Source organism: Protopterus annectens, chromosome 9.part0 (assembly GCF_019279795.1).
Source record: "Protopterus annectens isolate FY-2018-M chromosome 9.part0, PAN1.0, whole genome shotgun sequence".
In the NCBI taxonomy this organism is placed as follows: domain Eukaryota; kingdom Metazoa; phylum Chordata; order Ceratodontiformes; family Protopteridae; genus Protopterus; species Protopterus annectens.
The window spans coordinates 976,873,345-976,892,965 of NC_056743.1; the positions used below are offsets into that span (position 1 = coordinate 976,873,345).

The window sequence follows — 19,621 nt, forward strand, 5'->3', positions numbered from 1 at the left end:
CCTTGGTATCCTAACACAAAGCCTTCTCCACATTTGACAGTGGAGCTATCTTTGGTTCTGTTAAGAGTGGCTTCTGTCAACAGAAGAATTGCATGTTGGTCTGCCCTCAACTCTGCTCTAGATTTAGCCACAAGGTAAAAGTTATTATTCAGAAACTTAAAATTCAAAGAATAACAGACAAGTGTTTGCTGAAATCAGATAAACAATTGTAACAAACAGAAGTGTGGAAAATAAATGCATGAATAAAGGGTGTGTGTATGTATGCAAGTATAAAATGCATGAGTCGATCTTGCAGTATTCTCCTAATTGGAGGTGCAGCAGTCTGAGTTTAAATAAATAACAGCAGTGTGGCAGGATGCATGAGATCAAGACTCTTTCCTCAGCAACAAGGCTTGAAATACATAACAATGAGTATCACAATTTGTTGCATGTCTGAAATCCTTTTTTTTTTTTTTTTTTTTTTTTTTTTTTTGCAGTGCCAGAATTCACACTGTAATTTACACTGCCTATAGCAGATTCCTCATTGGTTATGACAATAATTTCTTAGCAATGACTCATTTTCTTGACATATTCAAAGCAACTTAATGAAGCACTTACAATGTTATCAATGTGTCCTGCAATTAATATAAAGGCACCTGCTCTACTTCCCCAGGGTCTTTATACCCAGTTCTATTTTTTTTTTTTTTTTTTTTGTAAAATGACATGGTCAGTGCAGGTAAAATGTGTAGGATTTTGACAGTAGTACTCCTGGGCTTCTGTAAGGTTCTGCAACCATAAAAACCTACAGGCAGTGTACAGTCAAATCTACCAAATGTGGATTTTGCATGCATTACCATTACAGTAAAATGAGTCACATCAATGAGAGTGGAGGACACAAAAGAAAGCTGGTAAAAACTACAGAAATGGGAACATCTTAAATCACTCATCACAAGAGGAGCTTTCTTTCTGGTAAAATAAATATGGCTCTCCCCAGTCCCCACTCCAGATAAAAGAAAAGCAGCCTTACCTCAGGAGCTCCATAAATAAATAAAGCCATTTGCTCTTCAATTTAATGGTCTTACAACCTTAAATAACTCCTGAATAATTCTACAACCCTGCATGTTATTAGACACAAAAACATAACCAGACATTGAGATAATCACAGCTAAAAAGGCTTTTTGGCAATGACTGTAGTGTGTCAGCTCTTTACCCAAACTAGTGTGCCTAGTTGCGTTCTTCTTGTCATGCTCCTTCAGATAATTACAGACCAAGAATTTGTCTGAGTTCTAAACTGGCTAATGCAGGGTTACTGATGGACACTGAACATTGTCCTCAAAGTGGCATGTGCATTCTAAGCTTGAGGTTGCAGTATCTCAGAGAACCTCCTGGTCCTGAGGTACAGAGAACATGTATATTAGAATTTTGAAGTAGAAGGGGTATTGTGGGATGCAGGGAAGGGTAAAGCCGCCCAGCAAAAAAATGCTTTTTAATTATTTTCAGTTTCAGCTTTCAATGCACACCATAAGCAATCACAGTTTTCTGCCTGCACTTTTCATTATCAATACTGCTGTGAATTTCATAATTCCCAACGGCCACATGGCAATGCAAGATGAACTGAAATTATTAAAACTAACTGTAAGAAATGCTGGAAAACATCACTCTCCAGAACAAATAAATTAAGTTTTTAGTTCTGGTGTTAAAAAAAATGCTTTGATATGTATTCCCCATTTGCTCCCTGTGAGAAAATCAGAAAAATGCTCGAGTTTGTCATAGCAAAGTTTGCTTTAGGGAGGTTGTGCAACTAGAACAGTAAAGTTGCAATTTATGGCCAATATAAAGTATATCTTCATTGTGTTTCTAAAAATACAACACTAGTGTCAGCTTCTTTCTCATGTATACTATCCCAATAGAAGGTGCCCCCTCTAAGAGAGTACACCACCTACTGCCACAGTAATATACTTCAATTTGTTGCTCTCAAATACATACACCACCTCCACAATGGGCTATTTCAATGGTCTTAACAGTGATCATGTAACTGCTGTTAGCTTTCCCAGTCTGAAACCCTCCAAAAATACGACCATGTTCAGTGAACACTTCTCAAGTCTGTTAAGGGAAAAAAAAAAAGACGCAACAGCCATAGTAAGATATTTCAATTTGTTGCTCAGCGAGACATACACTGGGTCCACCCACCCAACAAACCATATCAATGATCAGTGATGATTGCAACTACTGTATGCTTTTACACTATCTGCCTCTCCACCCCCAAAAGGCAGCTGAATACACAGCCTATGTTCCCACTCCCCCAATAATAGCAACTTTCTATGTTCCCTTCTGGTGTTAGCTTATGATGAACATGAAATAAGAAACGGCCACAGTAACATACTTTAATTTGCTGCATTCAGACATATATGCACTTCCCAAACGCCCAACAAGGCATAATAGAAATCATTTCATGGAGATTAAATGTGATCCTATGCTTTCACATTGCCTCCTAAACCAAATTTGGTGAACACCGCTAATCTGCGATTATGAAGATAGAAAGTAAAAGATGCAAAGGCCACAGTAGAGCATTTCAACATTTTGCTCAGAGTCACACTGACTATATAACTGCCCTACACTTTTCAACAAAGCCTGCCTCCCACCAACCTACACAGTTTTACTTTCCATTCTCACAAAAATTAGCCACCTGCTCCGTAACCCTCCAATGTAAACTTATGATGAAAGAATGTCCAGAATAATGTATTTCAACGGTCTTCTCTTGCATTCAAACATGTACTTCCCTCACCGAAACAAGGCATATGAATGATCATGCCACCGTGATTAACTGCCATCATTTGTTTTCACACACACAATGCCTCCTTTAGCCCATTTGGCACTCCCCTCTACTTTATGATCACAAAGAAAGTGCATTAAAATAATTGCCACAGTAATGTAAAAAAAATCAATTTCCTGCTGCCATTTACAACCACTGAAACATTGATCAACACTGTAAACAAGTAAATATGTTCTCTGCTGTGGGCAGTGATATTAGTATGCCCAAGAGACCAAGAGAGCATGTGCCCTAGTTAACATCTCAGATGAGTTTTTTCTTCTTTCTTTCTTTTTGCTCCAGTCCTTCTCTAACCACAAAGCTTTTTTCCACCAACTACTCTGCTGACCCAATTGGCCCCTTTATCCAAGAGACCTAGACTCACTCCCTTCCTTGAGAAAATGATCACTTTTATTAGGAGTGGCAACACCATCATCGGAGAGGAGGATTTATGTATTTGTTTTTTTTTAAGTTGAGTCTTAACATTTCTTGAGCATGTTTGTTGGCGCCTAAGTGGTTGTCATGCAATGGGTCTTTATGATGGACTGCCATGCTTCTACATGACATTATCAGATGGTCCTGTCCTCATGAAGAACAGCATCTCCATATGATCTCCACTCTACTGAGGATTCTACTATGGAATGTGTGTCTTTGGGTACCACATGCACCCCTTCTCCTGGAGAAAGGCAAGCAGGCTCAGCTTTTCAAGCCTCTTCTTCCCCTTACTAGCTCCAGTAGATGACGACAAATCAAACTTTGGTAACAAGGATCGTAGTCAAGACTTTATTCCTATACGCCAACAGAGCTGGTGTTGGTTAGCAGTTAATCACTAGTACTTACTTAATTCACATAGCAACTGAACATGGACTGGCAAACCATGTCCTGGTACTCTGCAAGGATTCATTTAATAATCATTTGCTAATGATCTACTTTATGCTAATCAGTCACAATGTATGCAGCTAATCCTGTAACACGTACTACAACACAACTGGTTTTCAGAAAATGAATGAATAAAAATATTTAGCTCAGTGGTCCTGAAGGTCACAAGCAGCCCATGTGCCAGAAGTCTTATATCCTTGGGCTAGTGATTACATTGGAGTCTGTTCTCAGTTGTTTCAAGTACCACTGATGAACGCTATGCAGATTATTGAATCAGCTTAGCCTTGTAGGGTAATTTGGTTCATTGCTACATGTTTTTTGGAAGAGGTTGGTCATTTCAAATAATGTCCAGATACAAAGAGTTATTGCTTCTTCAATAGTGACTAAGCCTCCCACTTCAAGCTTGGATCAAACTGTAGTATATCATATATATCACTGCTGGAAGGAAACATCCAAATCAATCCAAAAAAAAAAAAAAGATGCTAAAGTTATCGCTAAATTGGTTAATTTTTAACTCAGCTGCTTCTAGATACTTCTAATCTTTCAGATTTTTTTGTTCCGTTTCCCATAAGTTGCTCCTCACTGAATGATTATGATTTGCTGCTCTTCATTTACTTATTACCATATGTACTGGTCTAAATTTGTTAAAATTATATTGGTCATCTTTGTGCCTTTGGCCCAGGTTGTGGATGAAAAGGGTCCCCCACACCTGTTTACATACCCAGTTACCAAATAAAAGAGATGCCTTATTTTTTTTTACTTTTTAATTCAGCATATGCATTGCAAGCTTTAAAATGCTAATGCTAGCTCCAAGGTGTGGCAAGTCATGTGGTACACATTCCTTCTACACAATGTATAGGTTAGAAGTGCATCCAAAGTGGCTGTGATGCTTACAGAGCACTCCAACAACAGATACTCAGATACTCAGGTCTTACACAGTGTCAGAATGAAGAAATATAACTGCAGAAGTGAACAGGTTTGCTTTCCAGAGATGGTGTTTTGGAAGAACACAAGCACCCCATTTTCACTAGAAAAGCACACAAACTGCAACAACCAGACGTTCTCTTGCTGAAAGGCAATTTAGCAGAAAACTGTAAACTTTCAATCTGTAAGTTTGGCTTTTTCCTCAGTGCAAGTGAATAACCAAGAAGCCTGAAAATCTACAGAGTGCCAAATTTCTGTACGTCATAGGAGAAGCAGCCTTGAATGCTTAATACTTACTTTTCTTGAAGAGGAAAAAAATTATAAAGCACTATTCACAGAGAAGATCATAAAAAAAGTTATCCTAAGTTCAGAAACGACACTGACTTTTTTTTTCAGTACAAGAAGCAAATCAGGAATTCATGAAGAGAAAGCTATATGAAGAAATCTCTAAACTGAGAACACTTAATACACTATTAGGAAGGCATAAATGCAGACTTCTACTTTGTATTTCATCAGAGCCAGTGACCCTGCAAAGGGTTGCTGTATTGCTAGATGAAAGCTTGGAAGGAGACCTAAACATGTGAATTTAGAGTATGACAACAGACTGCAACATATACTAAACAGATTAAGATCACAAGATTCAAACTTAAAAACAGCAAATGTGAAATACTGACAAGTATGAAACATGTGGATCACATTCTAGTACATCAGAGGGATGCATTCTGATGCAGAAAATATTACAGCACATGTGCAAAGGACAAAGCCAAAAGCCATGTATGTATTGTAGGAATGACACAAAGTTGTCACCTAATAGAAATAGCTATGCCTCTAAATAAGTTACTGGCATAAGATCCTGGATGTGGATATGAAGAGAATGGGTCACTCTTTGGGACAACCAGAAAGACTGGCCCATGACCGGGATGGCTGGAGAGTGCTTGTAGGTGGCCCATGCCCTAAATGGGGCCAAAGGCATAAGCTTTAGCGTGGAGTTGCCACTAGAGCAGCATCGGGCAGCACCGGTTTAACAAGGTTAAACTTTTTCTGGCTCCATAAAGTCTGTTCTTCATTTTTTCCCTTAGAACTGCTCTACTAGTAATCTAAATAGTATATCCCTTAACTAAACAGCGCAGCACTTGTTCCTAAAAAGCTTTTTTTTTCTCAAAAAAAAAAAAAAAAAAAAAAAAAAAAAAAAAGCTCAGCACTTGTCTTAAAAGCATCTTCTTTTCAGGCTTAGCACTTCTGTATTATACAAAGTCCCTCACTAGCTAACCCCCCCCCCCAGGAGTACCCACTTCCTTACCAAGTCCTCTCTTATTCAGTTACACCCCTAACTTCTTAATTTCTCTAGCATGTCAAAGGGCCAGATGCTGGCGTCCTCTCCTGTCCAGTTGGTGAATCTGGGAATATTGAGGCAATGTTACAATTGCCTCATGTACACAGACAACCCTCTCCTCCTCCCACATAACACAAATACTTATGAGAGATGCAGCTATTTAGCCAAACTGGAGGCTGAGCTCTCTCAACTCAGGACTGGCAAGACCAGACAGGAGGAGAAGGCAACTACACACACCACAAAACCAGTCTCACATAAAGCTATCACAACAATGAATCAAACACATAAACACACAAAGACATACTCGGAGGCTCTGAGCAAAAATTTACCTAAACAGCAGAGGCCTCCAAAGCAGACACCCAAGCAACCGCCACCTCATGACACACCACAGGCAACACATAAACCACAAAATCAGTGTGCAAAGCAGTCACAGCCCTTAAGGCCAAATACAACACCAAACATACTTGTCATAGGTGACTCCATAGTCAGACACACTGACATCCCACTCACCAAGCTGAACAAGGAGAGGGTCACAGTAAGCTGCCTATCGGGTGCTAGAATCCGCCACATAACACAAGCACTGGTCACTCCACAGCAAGTACAAATATGACACAGTCATTGTCCATGCTGGTGTGAGCGACCTGAGACGCACTCTCCTGGACTACATGAAGAGACATAGAGGAGCTCTCTGATTATGTAGCCCAGGCAGGTATGACCCTGACCCCGAGCAGCATCCTTCCTTCACCAAGAATGATGCCACAACATAGAGACAAGATGATCAGCTTTAACAATTGGCTTAATTTCTGGTGTCATTCAAAGGGGAAACAGTGTCTGTCTGCCTGGGATGACATGCTTGACAAGCCAGGCTTGCACCTGTCACCCTGGGATTCGGATATTGACAAAGGCTCTTGCCACCCCCGTAGTGCCTTTTTTAGGCAAGGCTCAAATTCTAAACCTACCACCCTAGAAAACAAAAATGGGAAGAAACTAAGGGTAATGCTGCTCAATGCCAGAAGTCTAAATCTCAAAATGCATGCACTCGAGGCCCTTCTCAGTATGGAGAACATCGATGTCTGTGCTGTGACTAAAACCTGGTTCAAGGCTCCTGAGAGCACCCGGCACTATCAGGTTTTACCTCATATCATGCGTTCGCCCCAAAACCCGGACCACACCACAAAAGGAGGGGGTGTATCCATATTCATCAAGGATACCCACACCTCCAGGTTGGTGGCAACGCTCGAAGCATCGGAAACCATCCAGGTGCAATTAACCATAGGCAAAACTGCTCTACAATTTGTAGCATGCTACAGGCCACCCTCTCAAACTCAGGAACCCCACACAGCCTTCCTGTAGACACTGGAGGGTATAAATGTATCTCCAAACACCATTATATTGGGTGACTCCGAATATAGACTGGGAACATTACTCAAGCCCAAACTTTCTAGCCCAAAGGTTCCTAGAGTTCATAAATTCAAATGCCATGGAACAACTAGTCACCATTCCCACAAGAGGAGAAAATATACTAGATCTCATCATCACAAACATGGGGACAAAATGCTCCACACCGAAGTATACCCCTCATTGGCGAGATCAGATCATAAACTAATCTCACTGGATATCCACATCCGCCCCCACCCCAAACAAAAAGACCACAGTGAAGAACTTCTCTAAAGCAAACTTCACACTACTCAAGACTGGTGTGGTATCCTTCAAGGCCCCCGAGCCAGTGGAAACCACAACGCAAGCTGCGGAAGCCCTTACAAATGCCTTCTACGAACACCTCCAGGACTGCATGGATCAGGCAATCCCTAATAAAACCAAGACTCTTTCCACCAAGGGCAAAGCGTCCAGTCTGGTGGACCCCAGCCATAAACAAACTTTACAATAAGAGGAGAAAGCCGTTACATGATAGAGCAAAATCCATAAAAGAGAAGACACCTTTGATCATTATTAGTAAAAAAATACGAGCACTCATAAAATCATCCAAGGCCAACTTTGAGAGAAAAATTGCCATAGACTCAAAAGACAATCATAAGGCCTTCTTCAGCTATGTTAGAAACCTGGGTGGAAACTCCCAGATATGCTCAGAATTAGTCCAAAATGATACAAAAATCACTGAACCCACAGACATAGCCAACATACTGGCAGACAGGTTCAATGCAAACTTCACCCCCCTCTCCCCCCCAAAAGGAGAGATAACTATCCCAGCGGAGTGCAGCCTCCCAGACATCTCCAATGCACAGGTGAAAGCTGCTCTCTCTAAAGCTAAAAACACAGCATCAATGGGACCAGATGGTGTCCCCAGCTGTGTGCTACACGAACTCAATGAGGAACTAAACCCGCACATAAGGCAGCTGTTTAATCTTAGCCTTACCACAGGATACGTGCCCAAGGAGTGGCGTACGACAACTGTGGTCCCACTCCATAAAGGCGGTGCCTCTACGGACCCTGGTAATTACCGCCCCATAAGCTTAACAAGTCTGGTCTGCAAAGCTATGGAGAGGATCATAATGGAACTCATAAACAAAGACATAGGGGACTTGCAGACATTGGACCCGACCCAGTTTGGCTTTGTCAAGGGCAGATCATGCCTTTTGAACTTGGTCGACTTCTTCGAAACAGTCACCAAGGCCATTGATGAGGGAAAGGCAGTCCATACAGCCTACCTTGACCTTGCAAAAGCTTTCGACACAATACCCCACTCAGGTATTATAGAGGAACTTACCAGCTTAAATGTAAACCCATATGTCACAAGATGGGTTGCTAACTGGCTAAAGGACAGAACCCACAGGGTTAGAGTAGCTGGCGCCATGTCAGACTCCAAGCCGGTCACAAGTGGTGTCCCACAGGGCTCAGTCCTTGGCCCCCTGATGTTCGGCATTTACTTCTCAGAAGTACAGGCAAACATAGGAGGACTATGGCTGAAAAAGTTTGCAGATGACTGCAAACTGGGAGCCATAGTGGAAAGTACATCGGACACAGATATCCTTCAGAGAAGTCTCACGGAAACTGATAGCTGGCGTCAGAGCCATGGCCTGAAGTTAAATGCCAAAAAATGTATAGTCATACCCTTCGGGAAAAACAAGGTAACCCCAAGCTACCATATAGGTGGTAATCCACTAAGCACAGAAGAGGTTATCAGGGACCTGGGGACCCAGGTTGACAGTGGCCTTTCTTTTGACACTCACATTGCTAAAGTGGTTAGAAAAACCTTCTACACTGCCCACCTGATCATGAAGGGATTCACATCCAAATCAAGTGAGGTCATTGTTCCCCTGTACTCTTCACTTATCAGACCAATGATAGAGTACAATGCCCCATTCGGGATGTATCTCACCCGACACCTGCAGCAATTGGAGAGACCCCAAAAGTTCCTCACCAAAAGGATAAAGGGACTCCAAAATCTGTCATATGCTGCCAGACTGAAGAAACTCCAGCTCTATTCAGTCGCATACCGTCTGCTCAGAGGTGACCCGTGCCTGACATACAAGGCCATGTCCAACCCGGAATTAATGGACATGCTCCACCTCAAAAAATCCAAATCTACCAGATCCACTAGAGCAAGCGACTTAAACCTTAGCACGGATATAAATAGGACATGCTGGAGGGATAGATTTGTCACCCAGAGACTCCCTATGTTGTGAAATAAAATCCCAGTCCATGTGAGGCAGAGCACCTCGCTGGCTCTGTTCAAGAGAAATCTTGACCGGTGGATGGGAGATCGTAGGTTTACCCCGGGAATCATCTCTGTGTCACTGCTGGACAGAGGCACAACAAACTAATGGGCACAGTATTTTTTAACCTAAGGGGTGGCGTAAGCCACAAAACTCTGGGCTATGCTTATAAATGCCTTAGGGCAGATAGCCTAGTATAAACCTAGTATTAAATATACTGCCTTTCTGTAAATATCGCTATGACATTTTCGGTGATATATATTTACTCTTTTAACAACACCAGTATTATATTTATAACAAGTATTACAAGTAGAAAAAAGACAGGTTTATGAATCTATTTCTGGATATGAACTTTTGAATGGATTATTAGTTTGAGATATGTAATTTAAATCAGTGTTTGTTCTATGTTGATGGTAGTTCTTGGCTGTTTTCAAAAGCGCTAGGCTTTATATATTAAAGATGTTCTTTATATTTAAGCTTGAAGTTATTCTGACAATATCTCTTTAAATGATTTAATAGGTTTTTCTAATTGATGATTAAATTGATTAATTGGGAGTATTTTGATATATAAAGGATGAATTTTAATTAATTGATGTAACCTGATGAAGCGCGCCATGGCGGTGCGTGAAAGCGCTTGTTCTCTATTTTAAATTAAACTGTTTTATACTCATCGTGGTGGTTCCTTGCAGTTTTTCTACAATTCGTCTTTTTGCGTTGGAAGAAACCTTTGGATGGTCATCATTTGTCTGCTGCTATTATTCCTGTTTTTCGTTTGCATTTTTGGCCAGCACACGATGGATTCTATAAACATTGAGCTTGATTATAATCCGGCAAGTACGGGCGGTACTGAGGACTGGAATAACCTTTTTCACCAGCAGGAGAACCCTCTGCTGAGTTTGGACTTTCAGATTAAAACTCAACCTATTGTTTCTAACAATGTGGAGAATTTACAAGACTATTACAGCTCTCTAAGACTTCTAGAGAATAACGTATACAAGCTCCATCGGCTTATATGGCAGAGAAGACACCTGGAGGCTTGTCTTCATTTTAAAGTAGTTCCCCGCGTTATGCGGGTATTATTTATGCCAAGCTATGGTGATAGCCATCCGGACTTGTTGCGTAGATGGCAACAACTAAATATTGATAAATATTGATTTTAGTACTAAGTATATTAATCTACTAATTGAATATTTTACTCCCCTTGAAATGGATCTTGTTGCTAAAGTGGAGGATGAGCATAAGAATTTACTACAAAAATATAAAGGTGACCTATATGCTTCTAAGCTTAATAACATGCTTAGGCAGGTTGCATTATATAGCAACAAACTTGAACAAATAAAATTAAAGAAACTTAAACGTGACTACCAAGATTTCCAGCTGGGCCAGATTTTTGTTTGGCCGAGGTTCAATAGGAATGGAGTTGAATCGACTGTCAATGATACCACTCCCTCAATGAACCTTAGCGCTGAACATATTGAACATGTTGAAATATTAAATGAGTCTCACGCCAGAAAGGAACCCTTGGGTGATACTCATAATGATGAAATATTTCCCTCCAATGTCTCTTTACCCTGTAATCAGCAGGGTTTAAAAGCTAATGATGCACTGGGAGCAAGACCGAAATCAAGCAATGTTGTAACATCTGTCACAGCTACTGGCATCCCTTCTTTAAACCTCCCGCTTCCATACAAAGCCAGGGCACCTACGCGTTCTGTGAGCCGAGGCCGAGGGAAGAGGAAATTTTCGGGCGAGGTACCGGAAGCACGGCGAAAGACCAGGAATTGAATACACCATTTTTCAATCTTACTTCTTTTGAATTTACAGCGGATGAACAGACACTCCTTAACAAAGGTTTATCCTTTATTCCATCCAGGGGAAGCAAACTTTCAAAAACGCTTATAGCGCTTCGTCTTTTTGCCAGGACACTTTCACTTAAGGTACTGTTTTTTGATTCCTCGCATAAAGACCTTATACATACATCCCATGTATGCAAAAGAAAAAGTTTATTTATACCTCCTATGCATAACATGGTTGATTGTTTTGTACGCTCTTGTGAGCAAGATTTTTATATGTATTACAAAGAGAAAAAGCATAAAGGAATTTATCAATTTGAATGCCAATTTGAAATGTTGTCTTGACAATTTTTGTAATAACAGCGAAATTACATTTAAACCTGTTGATAAAGGTGGAGGGGTGGTTGCAATGGATACCTCCCTCTATACTGAGCTAATGCAGAATATGCTAAATAAAGATGCAGCTTATAAGCCCATAGATAAAACAGTAGTGGGCTCTATAGTAAGAGGTGTTCATGACACCCTTTATGATCTTCTTATGTGTCGCTGTATAGACAAGATTTTTTAATAATTGACTCCCCCTTGATACCTTTAATTAAGGGCCTTCCGAAAATGCACAAAGGGGTGCAACCTCCCCCTTTACACCCAATAGTTTCAGGTAAGCATTGGGTGACTGAAAATGCTTCGATTTTTATACAGACAAAGTTGGGCCCTTTGGTCAAATTAATACCTACAATTCTAAAAGACTCTTTTGGGTTGCTACATGATCTAAAACAGGATTCCCTATGTAATAATATTCAGAGTAATGCTTTATTAGTAACACTAGACATTAGGAATTTATTTACAAGCATTCCAAATGATTTTGGTTTGGAAGCTATTAGGGAATATTTGCATGCTAATGGAACATTAGATAATGCAAATCAGATGTTAGTTTGTAGTCTTTTAGATATGGTGTTAAACAACAATGTTTTTCTTTTTCGTGATCAAACATATGCACAAACATGGGGAGTGGCCATGGGCACTCCCTGTGCCAATGCGTATGCAAATTTAGTTATTTATCAATGGGAGAGTAGATTTATTTTTAATAATGAGAGATTTAAAAATATAATTTTGTATAGGCGCTTTGTAGACGACATCCTTTTATTCTGGAATAATGATTTAGATTCATTGTATGAGTTTGTTGCCTATATGGAATCTACCACTTCCTTCCTAAAATTTACTTTTGAACATTCATATACTCACGTCAATTTTTTGGACATCACCATCATTAAAGATGACAAAAGTAATGTTACCACTACACTATACAGGAAGCCATGCTGGAGGAACGCAATCCTCCATTTTGATAGCATGCATCCTCGTTACATATTTCGCAACGTGATAAAAGGGCAGATAACTAGAATTTCTAGGCTTTGCAGTAAACAAGAAGATTTACACACTCTGGTGGATTTCCAAAAGAGTTGTTTCATTAATAGAGGCTATCCTGTTGATTTAGTTAATGACTTATCATCAACGTTTGGGACATCTACATATGTTAAAAAGGGGGTTTTATTAACAATTTTAAGAGCAAAGAAGTAAGCTTGCCATTTAGCATTAAATATACTAATGATATACATCATATCATGAATGTCATTAAGAACAATTGGAAGATCCTTCTACTTGATTCAACCCTAGCACAGATAGTAGGTAAGAAACCTACTTTTAGATTTAATAATAGTTTGAATTTAAAAAGGCTACTTTGTAATGATAAAATAGATGTTCGACAAATAGATATTAGGTCACGATATAAGAAGGGAACTTATCCGTGCACTAAATGTAGTATGTGTAGTTACATATCAAAAACTCAGTCATTTGAAGTGCCAGGAATAGATATGATATTTACACCAACTTTCTATGTGACATGTGATTCCAAAAATATTATCTACTTAGCCACCTGTGAATTATGTGATGCCTACTATGTAGGTATGACGTCGAGAAGGCTAAGGGATCGCATGTACAATCATGTCTATGACATAAGGAAGGAGAACATCAGTAATGCACTGGCTAAACATTGCCAGCAGTTCCCCAAACATCACTTCAAGTTCAGGGTCATTCAGATAGTGCATAATAACAGGAGAGAAGGTGATGTCATGGGGTCTCGAACTCCATGAGCTAAGATGGATTTTTAACTTCAGGTCTCATATTGAACCTGGTCTGAATCTAGCGGTTAGTATCAGACCAGCCTTATTAGGAGATAGATGAATTATTCACCCTTTTAAGTTTTAGTTTTAGTTTTATTATTTATATAAATAATATTATTGTACATAGTTGAGGAACATACATTATTGATTTATTTATTTAATATAGTTATAAAGTTATAGTTAGATTATTTATTTTATTTATTCTATATCATTTATATGTATATTTTTGTCATTAATGATTAAAATACACATTTTATGGACATTTAAATATACTGCCTTTCTGTAAATATCGCTATGACATTTTCGATGATATATATTTACTCTTTTAACAACACCAGTATTATATTTATAACAAGTATTACAAGTAGAAAAAAGACAGGTTTATGAATCTATTTCTGGATATGAACTTTTGAATGGATTATTAGTTTGAGATATGTAATTTAAATCAGTGTTTGTTCTATGTTGATGGTAGTTCTTGGCTGTTTTCAAAAGCGCTATGCTTTATATGTTAAAGATGTTCTTTATATTTAAGCTTGATGTTATTCTGACAATATATCTTTAAATGATTTAATGTTTTTTTCTAATTGATGATTAAATTGATTAATTGGGAGTATTTTGATATATAAAGGATGAATTTTAATTAATTGATGTAACCTGATGAAGCGCGCCATGGCGGTGCGTGAAACCTGATGAAGCGCGCCATGGCGGTGCGTGAAAGCGCTTGTTCTCTATTTTAAATTAAACTGTTTTATACTCATCGTGGTGGTTCCTTGCAGTTTTTCTACAATAAACCTATGAACCTATGAGCCTATAAAGTAAGTACAAGATACAGTATCTACGAATGTGGTTCTGAACAGCAAGAGAGTCATAAAATGGTCGAGAGTGTAGTACAGATGTTACATGCTGCTTACTATTTACTAATCTTACGGATAATCACAAAAGGCATAACTCTCCAGCAAGTCCTATATCTATGGCTCCTGCCTACTCCTCCAAATTTTACTCTTAAAACAGCTATATTGAGCCATTCTTATCCACCTGATGCAAGCATAATGGCAAGTTTAAAACTAAATCCATATGGTACAACTCCCACATCAACAAACTCTAACAAAAAGAAACACTCCTAGTCATATATAAAAGATCTTTACCTCATCATTATAAAAGGGATTTGAAAAAAGAAGTTATGTACTCACCATAACGTTCCATCTCAGTAGGTAACTTCATTTATCAGCAACCTGTGGGTATTGGATCCGAATCGGATCCAAGCCGGCAGCTTTCTTAGCCAAAGATCTGAGCTCCTAGCTCCTCCCCCTTACCCATAATACCCTTCTACCTCCCTCCAGTCCTCAGATCGAGTTTGCCAAAAAAAACAGCATACTATAGCAACAAACTACCTGAACCTGATGTCCAATAGGACTGAACAGAAGAACCTTGAAACAAACTACAGGTCCGGGGGACGGAGGGGGGTTGGTTGCTGACAAATTAAGTTACCTACTCAGATGGAACGTTATGGTGAGTACATAACTTCTTTATCTGAAGTAGTTAACTTCATTTGATCAGCAACCTGTGGGAAAGAGTCCCCAGCTACCAACAACTTGGGAGGTCCTCATGGAAGGATATTCCGGATCACTGCAGAGCCAAATGACGCTCTCCCTCTGGATATTAGATCCAACTTGTAATGAGTAATGAAAGTATGAGATGACGCCCAAGTGGCTGCTGAACAAATGTCATCTAAAGGCACTCTCGACCAGAAGGCGGCATAAGTAGAAACCGATCGGGTAGAGTGCGGATGAACCCCTGCGGGTTCTGGTCGACCAGAGCTTCTATATGCAAGAAGGATACATTGGGAAATCCATCTAGCTAAGGTTACTTTTGTTACTGGTTTACCTAAAAAGGGCTTAGCAAAGGACACAAAGAGCTGCTCCGATTTACGATATTCAGCAGTTCTGTGTAAATAAAATCTCAACTGTCTGTGCACGTCTAGAGAATGAAGTCTGTACTCCCCTCTGTTCTGATAATTTGGGAAGAAGACAGGCAGATTGATGGATTGATTGATGTTGGATTCAGAAGACACTTTAGGCAAGAAGGAAGGGTTAGTCCTGAGGGAAACTCTGTCTTTATGAAAGATAAGGTATGGAGGTTTGGTACAAAGAGCATGAAGCTCCGATGCCCTTGTAGCTGAAGTAATAGCAATTAGGAAGGCAGTTTTCCAAGATAAATACCTTAAGTCAACGGAAGCTGCAGGTTCAAAAGGAGGACCAGTCATGGCCTGGAGAACTACGGTTAAATCCCACGGAGTAACCGCATCCTTGATGGGAGGTCTCAGGAGAAAGGTACTTTTTAAGAAGGTCTTGCAGATCTTAGAGGAAGCTAGGGGACCAAGATCGTTTCCAATATGGAAGTGGGAGATTGCTGCCAATTGAACCTTAACAGTCAAAGAACTGGCCCCTTGATGAAAAATATGAGATAAGAACTCCAGAACCGCTGGTATAGGGGCCGTAAAGGGGTCCAAATTCTTATGCTCCGCCCAGATAGAAAAGCGTTTCCTTTGGCATATGAGCAGCCACCAGGATCGCCTTAACTGAGGATGAGATACCGGGAGTCCTAGCCATTAACGGAACTGGATCAACCAAGCCGAGAGCTTGAGGTTGTCCAGGTTGGGGGTCTTCAACCCCGAGGAGTGAGAGATCAGATCTGGAATGGGATCTAGAATCCAGGGAGGATGTACTAGATGAGACCGTAGGGATGGGAACCAAGTTTGACGAGGCCAGAATGGTGCTATGAGGATAACTCTGCTCCCCAACTGACGAGCTTTCTGCAAAAACTTTGTCATCACCGGGAGAGGAGGATAAGCATAAAGAAGACCGGATGGCCAAGCATGCACCAAAGCATCTCTGGGGGCTTTCCCTGGTGAGGGAATTAGAGTGAAAAACTCGCTGCACTTTGCGTTCGAAGGCGACGCGGACAGATCGCAGCAAGGTTGACCCCAGTTGAGGAAGATTTGCTTCGCTACTAAAGGGTTCAGAGACCACTCGTAAGGTGAGAGGATAGTTCAACTCAGCTTGTCCGCGAGACGCGTCCATGATCACTGTGACTAGAGGAGGGGACATTGAAAAGGGGCGACCTTCCCAGAGGTCGCTGGAATGGAGCCAGCAACGTAGAGATTCCTTGCAAACCCTGCTGAGGGAAATAGGGGACCACAATGGGTTTTGCAGGATGGACCACTGGACCTGTAGGAGTGACCTCGGCACTAGAGCTGTAGTAATTGGTTGTTTTGGACCATTTCTAGCTCTTTTGAAGTTCCCTGTTTAAAATCCGCCTCATAGCGTTTTTTTCTGGCTATACTACTCAGAGACAGCTCCACGTGGTCCTGCAGACTGGTCCTAGCTACAGAGAACTGAGAAAAGTGACTACTTTTCAGATTTAAGTATTTTTTTCTGTTTTTTACTTGGAATACCTTCTCTTGCTTATTTTAAACAAGCTTATACTGTTTTTTTGACTGTTTGCTGCATTTTATAGTATCTGCACTTAAAAGTTTACCTGGTCGAAAATTATTCGAAAATCTGTTGTTTGTTTAATTTAACTACTGAGGCTGCCCACTAAAGTGTGCTAGCCTGTGTAACTGATTTATTGCTGCCTTCTGTATTTCTGGGTGTTTTCTATCTAAAAAAAAAAAAAAAAATAATCCTTGTTTTCCCGCCTCTCCTCGACTAGTTTAGACCAGTTTACAGGCTTTGCTGTATTCTGGGCTGTGGTGTAGTTCCTGTGTTGTCCATTACCTTACTTGGATAAGAAGGAAGTTTCTTTGCTCACCAGTGGGAGTGGGGAGCCTTGAGCAGCCTATCTGTCCCTGAAGGAGTGACCTCAGCACAAGAGCTGTAGTAATTGGTTGTTTTGGACCATTTCTAGCTCGTCTGAAGTTCCCTGTTTAAAATCTGCATTAGCGCGGCTTTGCGCGATTGTGCGCATAGCGCAGCGCCGGTTAAACTTTTCCTGGCACCGCCAACTCTGCTCTTCAAATTTTCCCTTAGAAAGCTCTACTCTTAGAATAACCAGTCTACTCGTTATATTATAAGCATAGCACTTGTTCTCAAAGCTTCTCTTCTAAGCAAGCACTCTCAAACTCAAGTAGCACTACATCCACCTACCACCCCAACCACTTCCCTTAAAGGCAAAGCACTCTCTTAAAATATTCTAGCATGTCGAGTGGTAGATTGCTAGCATCTCCTCCTGCTCAGCTGGTTAATCTGGGAATCTTGAGACAATGCTATAATTGTCTCATGTACATAGACAACCCTCTCCTCCTCCCAACAAACACAAATACATGTGAGAGATGCAACTACATAGCCAAACTGGAGGCTGAACTCTCTCAACTCAGGACTGGCAAGACCAGACAGGAGGAGAAGGTAACCACACACACAACAAACCCAGTCACACACAGACCTACCCCAACTGCAAATCAAGCACATAACACAAAAACATACTTGGAGGCTCTATTAAAAAACTTACCAAAACAACAGAGGCTCCCAAAGCACACACCCAAAAATCCACCACCTCAAAACATAACACATGCAACACATACTTCAATAAATCGGTGTGTCAATAAGTCACAGCCCTTAAGGCCAAACACTATGCCTGATACACTAGTGATAGGTGACTCTATAGTCAGACACTGACGTCCCACTTAGGCTGAGCAAGGAGAGGGTAACGGTAAGCTGCCTATCAGGGGCTAGGATCCGCCATATAACACACGCACTCAGGTAACTCAAAAGCACGTACAAATATGACTCCGTCATTGTCCATGCCGGTGTGAATGACCTGAGACGTACCTCCTTGGACTACATGAAAAGAGACAGAGGAGCTCTCTGATTATGTAGCCCAGGCTGGTATGACCCTGACCAGCATCCTGCCCTCACCAAGAATGATGCCACAATACAAAGACAAGATGATCAGCTTTAATAATTGGCTCAATTACTGGTGTCATTCTAGGGGGATCCAATGTCTGTCTGCTTGGGATGACATGCTGGACAAGCCACGATGCTTCGCAAGGGACGGCTTGCACCTGTCACCACTGGGCTTCCGGATATTGGCTAAGGCTCTTGCCACCCCCATAGTGCCTTTTTAGGCAAGGCTCAAAAGACGAACCCACCTCCTTAGAAAACAAAAACAGAAAAAAATTAAGGGTAATGCTGCTCAACGCCAGAAGTCTAAATCTCAAGATGCAGTCTCTCAAAGCACTCCTCAGTATGGAGAACATCGATGTCTGCGCTGTAACCGAGACCTGGTTCAAGGCTCCTGAGAGCACCCCAGCGCTACCAGGCTTTACCTCGTATCATGCTTTTCGGCCCCAAAACCCGGGCCGAACCACAAAGGGAGGGGGAGTGCCCATATTCATCAAGGATACCCACACCTCTAGGTTAGTGGCAACTCATGAAGCATCGGAGACCATCCAGGTGCAGCTAACCGTAGGCAAAAAGTACAGTTTTGTACCTACCATAAATGTAGATGTTCGAGGATCCACATTGCTGCAGTCCCTGTCCCAGTCGGCCCTAAATACCAGAGTATATTGTCCCGGGTCAGGGCGCATTAGGACTGATCGCCAGTACGCCAGGGTAATGCCCGAACGCATGACCGACGCCATATCCTCAGTCTTTTCTTGCCCCAGATGTCAGAAGACCCTAAAAAGACAAGGCCCAAAATACCTGCACCAAACATATGTACAATATATACAAAAAGATATATACAAAAATATAAGCATATAACCTCACCTACACAACCACCCCTAAACACAGAGGGAAGGAGGGAGGGTAAATTGGACACAATGTGGATCCTCGAACATCTACATTTATGGTAGGTACAAAACTGTACTATGTTCTTCGCTCCACATTGCTGCAGTCCTTACTATTGGGTAGAATCCCAAAGCAGAGGTAAGGGAGGCTGGCAAATCATAAAGAAGTAGGAGCTGACAACATGCCTTGCAAAACAGCTGTGGCAAAACCAGCCCTAGACTTAGAGTAGATAGGAAGGTGATAATGCTTAGAGAAAGTATGCACTGA

General features: G+C 40.9%; 1 protein-coding gene across 1 annotated transcript in view; it reads right to left on the reverse strand.

Moving 5' to 3' along the window:
- The window catches only part of BLOC1S1 (biogenesis of lysosomal organelles complex 1 subunit 1), a 458,694-nt gene that overhangs the window by 325,439 nt on the left and 113,634 nt on the right, over window positions 1–19,621 (reverse strand). The gene's annotated exons all lie outside the window — the stretch shown is intronic.